The sequence below is a fragment of the Elaeis guineensis genome, chromosome 14, assembly GCF_000442705.2.
Source record: "Elaeis guineensis isolate ETL-2024a chromosome 14, EG11, whole genome shotgun sequence".
NCBI classification, from domain to species: Eukaryota; Viridiplantae; Streptophyta; class Magnoliopsida; order Arecales; family Arecaceae; genus Elaeis; species Elaeis guineensis.
Window position 1 is genome coordinate 25674848 of NC_026006.2, and position 10566 is coordinate 25685413.

The window sequence follows — 10566 nt, forward strand, 5'->3', positions numbered from 1 at the left end:
TCCAGGAGAGGATCATTGAAAAGCTATGCAAAATATTCTAAAATACCTAAGAAAGACTAAAGATGTTTTTCTCATATATGGAGGAGGATCAGAGTTGAAACTAAAGAGATATATAGATTTTAGTTTTCAATTTGATTTGGATGATAGCAAGTCAATTTCAGGGTACGTGTTCATCCTAAGTGGTGGGACAGTGAGTTAGAAGAGTTCCAAGCAGCAAACAGTAGTTGACTTAACCATTGAGACAGAGTACATTGCTGCTAGTAAAGCTACTAAAGAAGCTGTCTGAATGAAGAAGTTCATCATGGAATTAGGAGTTGTTCCTGAAATTGAAAGACCGGTGCCACTCTATTGTGATAACATTGAGGCCGTTATTCAAGCTAAGGAACTTGGTCTCATCAAAGATCCAAGCACATCCTCAGACGCTTCCACCTCGTTCGAGATGTTGCAGAGAGACAAGATGTTGTCCTTGAATGAGTTGACACAAAGAATAATATAGCAGACCCATTCACTAAGGCCATATCATAGCAGCTGTTTGATTGCTATCTTGATTGTATGGGATTGAAATACAAAAGTAATTGGTTTTAGTACTAGTGGGAGATTGAAAGAAGAGTGCCCTATAAGCCAATCACAAGTGTGTTGCGATGAAATTTTTCTTTATAATTTTTTAACTCATGTAATGATATTTATTATTTAATAATAAAATAAAGCATTGATTCATCATTTTAGCTGCATCTTATTATGTCTAAGATTACAATGAACCTCAAAGATTAGGGCAATGATTTTAGGAGATATGAATGAGTCATGCTAGTGAGACCAAAAATTCTAAAACTCTAATCTTAGTAGCATTGGGTCAGGGATCAATGTTTCAGATAAACTGACACATCCTATATATGTTTGATGGAGAGGGTGGCAGATCTCAGTAGCCACTTGTGTATAAGACACTAATATAAGAATGTGGGTGCTCATTTAAAAATGAGTCCACTGAATTGACTCGATAAAAGAAAACATCTTATAGAAGCCTTACTTGCATGTCAAAGATGATTCTCTAAGTGAGAGTTATGCAGGTGATCTTTAGATCTGAGTTCACCATGGAATCTTTTGCACATGAACTCATATTTTGGTTCATACCTAAGTATGGCATTAAGATATATACAGGATGTTCTGGATATGATCGAGTATGTATGAAGGTTATGAGTAAGTCAACATAGAATCGATCACTCTTAGTAAAAAGAGATCGCATCCTGTGTATTCTCAACCCTAAATGACTCAAAAAAAATATTTTGGCCAAAAGCAGGAAGGAGATTAGAAAGAGTTTCAATACTTCATCATCAGAGTCATCATTGATTAATTGAGAATCAAAATGAATATATATTTGAGTTTGACATAATTCCATACTCATGAATATATTCAGGATGCAGGGATGATCGAAAGATTGAATTACATGATAACTTGCGACTAAAGGGTGTATTTGATATTTTTACCATTTTTTATATCTTCTGGGTAGTCATAATACATTGCTAGATATTAATCTTAAATTGTAGATTTGATCGAATTAAAGAGTTTAATTCGATCGTCAATTAGAAAGAATTCTAATTTTTAAACTCGAGTTAGCTCGATTGGACCTAAATCAGTTAGATTGAAATCTAATCAAATTTGGTCAACTTGCACCCAGACCTACTGTTGGCTAGATATGAAACTCAATGGGTCACATATATATGAAAATTGGCCAAGGACTCTTTTGATAAGGTTGATTGAAATTTTCGATCCAATCAGGATTTTCGGTAAGCATATGAGTATGTGTGAAAACCCTAGCTCCTTGGGAGATCAATTTGGTCTTATCCCTTGCAAATTAACTAGCCCAATTTGGTGGGCATTTGGGTCTGCTCATGCCACCTAGAAGCAACCCAAAATGAGGCATTATATCCTAAGTTAACACCATTATTGAAGAGCCCTCTTGGATGAGGACTCTTGGCGCAAAAATAAGGTTCGCGTGTGCGTGTTGGCATGAGCAGAAGGAGGAGTCCTTCTGGCTTGGGATTCAGATGCATGTGGTAGCCCATACCACCCTCCATCTTCTGGTGTACATCTCAAAGCATGAGATGGAATTTTTCTGAAAATTATTGGGCGAAGAAAAATTGGATAGAAGAAGGATCTCTCTTGTGCGCACGTTGAAGCATCGTGTCTCTTTATGTTTCAGAGAGTCCTTCTATAGATCAAACTTGATTAAAATGGAACACCACCTATTAGATAATATTTTTTCTTTTAATCAAATTTTTTATGGTGATTTATCTGAAATTTTTTTAGATTTATTAGAGGGTCAAACGGATGCCATAAACTTCTCCTCTCGTGCATGCACGTGGTGATCAGCCTTCGCATGAAGGGATATAAGAACACTTCTTTCTGAGAAATTTTTTCCTTCCTTATCATGTGTTCTAGAGTTAGATTTGAATTTCCTATCCACATGGAGAATTTGGAATTTTTTTTGATTTGAGAAGGGATGCGAAAATATCCTTTCTCTGATCATGCATGCAGGTGGATATGATGATCGACGTATCACTGATAAGAGTCTTCTACTTGAAGAAACTCTTACCTCTGATAATCAGATCAGATAGGCCTCTTGCATAAGGCATGTCCCTCCATTTTGGTGCCCCCTCTAATGGCTATAGAAAGGCCTAGGCGCTGGGTGTCCAAGGCAATTCAGAAAACTTTTCAATTTTATCTCCGTTGCTCTCTCTTCTTTCTTACAACCTATCTTAGTTTTAAGACAAGACTTTGAGATTTAAGACAAAGCCTTATCTAGTCCAAAAAAGGGTTGGGAAGGTTTTAAACAAGGAGATTCAGAAGTCCAGAGGAGGTTCTAAGAGGGTGGAGTTAGGTTCTTGAAGAAACCTGACTGATATGGGGCTAGTCGAATTCTAGGGGCTATAACTCTGGAAGCAAGGTGAAGAAAGAGTGCTGTCTTTGGTCCAATTTTCATGTGGATCACTGTTGAACGGGGGACACTTGGACATCTTGTGGAAATTAGATTAGCACTGATATCCTTCTTGATTGCATTTATAATGATCAGAGATTTTCTTTTCAGATAGTCAGTCTTTACTTTACTCATTTTAGAATATAGTTTGGAAAAACTCTTTCCTTTCTTTGAAGATTTTTTATCATAATACTCTTTTAATATTCTTTTGATTTTTTAGATTTTTCTTATATGGTTGATCTAATTGAATTCCAAACTGGTAACAGAAATTACCTAATTCTTTTTTTCAAGTAATTTCTACTTTTTTAACTAATCTTTGATCTTTAAATCGTTACATAATTCAGCTCCTATTAATTGTATCTTTTGAGCTATCTTTTTCATATCTAATTGCTTATGATTGATACTACTATCTCCTTCATTTCTTAGTCTATTTCTAACCTTCTCAGCAAATAAAGGAGGTAGCCTTAATATGAAATTTTCTTTCCAAAACTCTTGATTTCGGTCAGGAAGTTGATAAAGTTTAGAAAAATATGTATCCTTGTACCATCTAAACTCAACTAAGCTACTACTCCTAAGGTTACTTAACTTATCATTAATATCTACATAAACTTTATCTATAGTATTCAAAAGGATAATCTAAAGGATTGTTATCTTTAGAATTCTTCTGAACAATATTCATAATTTCTGAGCTAATGGAAGAGGTTTTCTACCAACCTTTTAATTACCTCAACAAGTAATTTATCATTATCTTAGCAATTGAAATTTGTGAATAATCATGGATCTTACAGGTTTTCAAACGTATCATTATCAGTTGATGACAACTATTAGCCATTTAAAATTTTGTAAATCCATCAGGATTCTAATCAAAAGATCTCCTTTTAGAATGGATAGTGGATAAGTTGTCAGGGATTTCTATCAACTATGAATCCACAAGGGTTGGTTTAGGATAATAATTTATTATCCTAAGGACCTAAACTACTGGTTTATAGTTAGAAATTGGTTTATCTTTGATGCTTTTTGAGATAAACAATTTACTAACTATATTTTCTCTATTAACTATTCTCCTATTCTCAAAGTTTTTTGAGACCAAGAGATCACTAAGATCTAAAGAATTACTAATTCCTAAAGAATTATTAATTTTTTTATCCTTAAAGAAACATGAGATTTCATGAATTTCTTCAGATAAAAGAATTAAACTAGACCTACTAGATGAGAATGATAGGTTTAAGATAGGCTGGTTCAAAGATTTGAATTTAGATAAAGAGTCTGGCCATAAATCAAATGTAGAAGCACATAGATCAAATGTAGAAGTAGTTTCTTCAAGAGTTTCATAAGAAAAAAATTTATTAAATTGATTCAATATAATTTTATCTAATTCTTCTAAGAATTTCTTTTCAGATTGTACTTCTGAAAGGTCAGGTGTTGGAGGTACCTCAGTTAGATCCAGATGATCTTCTTCAATAATTTCTGTATGACTTTCGATTGATACCTTCAACTGATTGATGCTTGGGCTTGAATCAAAGGATTCAAATAAAGATATAGAATTCAGATTGACTTCAGTAATTAATTCAGTATCAATATCGGGACTATGAATAATCTGAATGATTTCATTAGAAGGGTTTTCTTCAATCAAGATTTTATCAAATTCTTTAGATGAGTCATTTTTATTTTCAACTCCTAGGAGATTGTGTATAGTTTCAATTTTTATGGAAAAATCACCAATCTTCACTGATGAATTAACAGAATTATCCCGATCAACTTTAGACTCTTTTAAAAGGCTACCAGTCTAAGTTTCTTTGGGGTTGAGGGAATGATCCATCCAGTTTTGTTGTTTCTCAACCTGATCTAGTTGTTCAGAGATTTTATCAGAATGAGTTTCTACTTTAGAGATTTGATCAAGATTACTTGTAGAAACCTTAGTTAAACTCGCATTCTTCTTATTTTGAACCTGAGTTGTCCTATAAGCAGGTTCAACTTTAAAGCTTATACAACCTCTTCATGATTCAACCATCCTTTTAATCACAGTTTCTTGAATTCTAGGACTAGCTTCCTCAAGGCTTTGGATATAGTATTTATCAAACCAGTCAAAAAAGAAAATGTCTCTCTTCAGCCCTCATTTGATTAAACCATATTTCTCTCATAAAATCTCTTTCTCTTTTATTATAAGTATCAAAGAACCACTCTTTTCTATCTTTGTTTTTATTAGAATCAAAATCTTCTTTTAGTAGTTTTTTGTTTATAAGGAATTCAGCTATTTCTATGATTTTAGAGTCAAGAGCCATATGGAGTATCTAAAACTAACCTAGCTAATTTTTTTATTTTTATTTTTATATTTTTATTTGAATCATATGAAATATCTATAGTATGTTCTATACTATAATCTTTTAGACTATTTTTTATTTCTCTCAAAATAACTCAAGGTTTATTTGAAGACCTAGTTTGAAAGCAAGTATTTTTCTGAAGCCTAGCATCTTCCAAGTTAGAAGGTGAGGTTTTCCTTGTCTTAGAAGGTGAAGTTTTTTTCGACTTGAAGAGTTTCTTTATACTAAGATCTTTAAGTCTAAATTCTATTCTTTCAAGATTCTGGGGATCATAATCAAAGGACTGTTCTTCATTTTCTCCATTAGATTCTTCAAGTATTTCTGAGGAGAAAACTTCTATATTAGTTTTTTCTAGATAGAATTCATCTTCTTTTATTTTTCCGGAGTAGATGGATTCTATATCATCTTGATCCCAGTCTTCTATATCCCAGTCCTCTAGATCTTCATCCATTTTAATATATTGAGAGAATGAGCAAACTATTATCTAAATATATGTTAAATATATCTAATTTAACTAGTCTACCTATTCGTATATCTACTTCTATATTACCTAAAGAATCATAGGAGTTGTTAACTCTAGTTTTTATTTTAAACTAAGTTTTATCTTAGATTCTATAAAATATACATCTATGCTACTACTTAATTCTTATAAATATCTAGACTATTAATTAACTCCTCAATAATTACTAGAATTTTAGTCATTTTGCTTATTAGAAATATTTTATAGTAGAGTTATTTTCAGCATAAGTAAGACACAAAATAGAATCAGTTAAAATTTTTCATCCATTTCAGATTCAGAGGTTCAGCAAGAGATCTAAAGATACCAGCCATAGGGATGACACCAACAGTCAATTGTGACTTACCACCCTAAACACCTTTCCTCACAGCTAACACGGGATTAACTGTGTTATCTGTCCAGTCCATTCTATACGGCTAAAAATCGATAGATCCCCTCCCCAACATGAAAATGGCTCTGATACCAGATTGATCCGAGCCAACGTGCGTATGCGTGGAAGCAACAGTGTTGAGAAGCATTGAATAAGAGTTGTCTACCTATTTGTTGAGACATTCACTAAGATCTATCAAACGAGGTAGCATGCTAATCGATGGGACCGTAGTGCCCACTAGAAATCTTAACTCGTGAAGGGATTTTCGCTTCCTAACTCGAGGAGTGTTAGGATCCAAAAAATTAGTGGGAGCTCCATAGAAATAACGAGAGCTAAGTTTGTTTTTAAAATAAATTTTTTAAAATAAACTAAAATCAATTACAAAAATCTAACTAGAAACTTCTTCTCTTTGTAGAAAATTGTTTACCTAGTCTAGTCCACATATAAGAAATCAACCAAATATCAAGTTCCAATTGTAAGGATTGTAAGGGACTTAAAAAGTATTTCAAGTTCCAAGAATCTAGGTTGTGTCATAGACCAAAAAATGTCAATAGGGATCTTGAAGAGTTTAAGGGACACACCTTTAGAAGGTATGTCAGACCTACTCATGATTGAGACTAACATTACGGTTTCTTCTACTACTACTAGTTGGGTAATAGATTGGTTCTAGTATATATTTGTGCACTTCAATGCAGAGTCTTAAGGATTGTAAAAGGTTGAGACTAGGAGAGATGACCCTACGTATAGGCAACGAAGCAAGAGTTTCTACTATTACCGTAGGGATCTATCTTCTTCAATTACTATCTGATTTCTGTCTAGAACTAAGAGACTATTACTGTGTACCTAATGCAAGCAGAAATTTGATTTCTATTTCATACTTAACACAACATGATTATAAAATTAGTTTTAATAAAGATCATTGCCCCATTTATTTTGGAAATAAAATGATAGCATATGGTCACTTAATCAACAGTCTCTACCATTTGCATTGTGATGCAGATGAGTCAATTAATCTATCCGAGCAAACTATGAGTACCGTAGGATCTAAGAGATCCAGAGATAAGATTAACCTAAAATATATATGGCACTTTAGGCTAGGTCATATCAGAGAAGAAAGGATCAATAAATTGGTGAAAAATGGTCTTTTAGACTCATTCTTGGATGAGTCATTTTTAGTCTGTGAGTCCTACCTTCATGGAAAAATGATCAAGCTTCCCTTTGTAGGACACGGAGAAAGGACCACGAAGTACTGGCTCTAGTATATACTAATGTATGCAGTCTATTTGATGTATCGGTCAGAGGTGGTTATCTCTACTTCATCATCTTTATCGATGATTTTTTACAATACAGGTATGTGTTTCTTATGAGACACAAATCTGAAGTATTTGAAAGGTTCAAAGAATTCAGATCTGAAGTGAAGAAGCAACAGAGAAATTACTCAAGGTATTTCAATCAGATTGAAGAGAATACCTGAACAAAAAATTTCTCAATTACCTCAAAAAAAATGGTATAGTCTCTCAATGGACTCCATCTGAAATGTCTCAGCTATTGAGATTTCATGGTTTTATGCATGTAAAAATTTTTCAAAATGAGTACGCAGTGAAAATTTTAAAATTTAGATTAAATCTAATTTAATTTAAGCATGCATAAGATCAAATCTTAAAACCATAAAATCGGATTCACATATGTGAGATAGAATTTAGATACAGAAATCAAATAGAAAAAAATAAATAGAGAAGATCTAATCTTCATATCTTGGTGCGGGTCGATTTGCACCGTGAATTGATGATCATGGATATCTTCCGAAGATCCTTTAAAATCGTACAAGTGTTCGACCTCTACAAATATCCACATGAAATTTTGATCTGATCAGAAGCTTTTTGATCTCACTGAGATGCTAGCTCCCTTGCAGAGATCGTATCTTGACGGTTGAAAAATTTTTTTTCTCTTAAAATACTTTTAGAAAAGAAGAAAATAATAGGAGGATGATGATCTCTACGCTAGAGATCATGAGAAGAATACTTTCTTCTCTTTTCTTTCTAAAATTCATGCACCAAATCTCTACGCTAGAGATGTAAGAACATATGTCCAACTCTTAGACAAAGAGGAGAGAAAAACCCATGTCCAAACAAAGACAAAAAAAAAGAGAAAAGAGTCTCGAACAACCAACCTTTGGTTGTTGATAAGAAAGAAGGGATAGGAGGAGCACACATACCTCACGCCCCTTGGACCTTCATGCCGCACCTCTCCCTTGGGAATTTTCCACGCACACTCCACTTAATTTTGGCATCCAAAACTGATCACAATCAGCCATGTTACCACCCCTTAAGACCTCATGTGTTTAAATAGGAGAAGGGATAGGGTTTAGGTGAGAGTCCAAACTCCTTTGGACTCTAGAATTGTGCCGCCCACCCTTTTCCTTTTTGCACCCACATATCTCATGGAGAAGAGGGAGTTCAACATGAACTCTTACACGCACAAGGGAGAGGGGCATGTGGTTATATGTGGCATCCAAACTCCAAGTGGGCATGGGACTTAGTTGGCACATGAGAGGAGGGAAAGTCCAAACCACATGGGACTCCTCTTTAGGTGGCTGATTTAAACTAACTAAAATTTTAACCAATTCTAATCATATTAGGAATTGATTAAACCCAAATAGATTGAAATTTTAATCTGATTAGGAGCTCAAACTATTTAGATTAAAATTTAATCTAATTAGGAATTAGAAGTCACCTAATTAGAGGAGTCCAAGTCTTTTTGGACTCTCTCTTAGTGCTTGAGTCAAACTCAATTTAATCCTAATATAATTAGGATTTAGTGCACCCATAAAGAGAAAAATTTTTAGTCAAAATAGGAACCCAAACAATCTTTATTAGATCCTAATCTAATTAGGAATTAAGTCAAACTCAAATCCTAATCAAAGAATTATTCTCCCATGCAATTTGATTATCTCATAACCCAATTAGGCTTGATCAAATCAAACCCATGTTAAGTCAAATTAAATCTAATTTAATTAGACTTGATGCAAGCCCTATTGCTCAATCAAATTGAGCCAATTAGCAATCTAATTGCTAATTAGTCCTCCTATAACTCACTAACTCTTTAAGCGAGTTATTAATTATAATTTTTGTATTGGATTAATCATCAATCAAATTGATAATTAAATCTTATCATGATTCACAATCGTAATTCAACCATCTGATCGTTCAAAGCCTCTTTGTGTGTGACCCCATAGGTTCTATTTTGTTTAATAGTGAGATACATTATGATCTCTATTACAATATTATTAAAACTCCTTTCAGTGGGTTGGAACCATTCTAACTCTGTCCATCAAGGATCATCGATCATCGAGATGATGCTCGTGGGTCTCACAATCCACTAGTGACACCTAACAGTATGCAGTGGCAACTCAGCAAAATAAAAGGTAATGAACCTCTAGGTACAGTTAACGTATGATACAGTCCCTCTATCATGAGTTCCGACCAGATGACAAGTCATGGATAAATCATCAAACCTCATCATCGGTCATATGATAGATTCAACTTGCTCGAGTCCATATATGATTCTCATGAAAATTTTTTTCCATCAATCACATTTCTATGGCCATAGACTTAAGGACTCAGCTTCTTAAATCTCATAAGACTACTTCTTTCTGCTAGGATCGATAGCTTCTATCTAAGTGCATACCCTACTATTGTGGACCAACTGTTACCAACATCCACTACAAAGATTCATTGAGTCAATATTTATGTGTAGTCAAACTTCAACAGCCTCACTGCGAGTAGCTGTAGCACCGCAGGTCAAAAGACGTCATACTACTGCAGTATCGAAAAAGTCACTAACGAATGAGCAGACAACCATGTGACTTCTCATGTTGGTCATGCTTAGTGCTAATTATTCTCTAACAACCACCTACACTCTCGCTCTAGTGTCACTACACTGCAGACTCGAGACTCATCTACTCAAAGAAAATGATCCGTGCACTAATCTATCTGGATCAATTACTATCTCCATAATTCCTATGACCAGGAGCAATTTCGGAATTAATCATCAATGACACATGTCTCAAATTCTTAACTCTTTGAAAATATGTGTCATCTTTTTATTAATCCCTTGGATGATTCATGGATACATAAAATATGAATGGTAATATAAGTGCCCAATAAGACAAAACCATGTCCTAGTAATATGATATGCGTCAATTAAGATTAGCTTCTAGGGCATCCAACAATCTCCTACTTGCACTAAAGCCAATCTGCCATATACCAAACCCCATCTTCTCAAGACAGGCTTTAGTCTTTGGCCAGCTAAGTGACTCACCAGTGGGTTAACCACATCTCATGTAGAGTTTGCTCTTGCACCTCTATATATTTCTACTTGAGGTAGT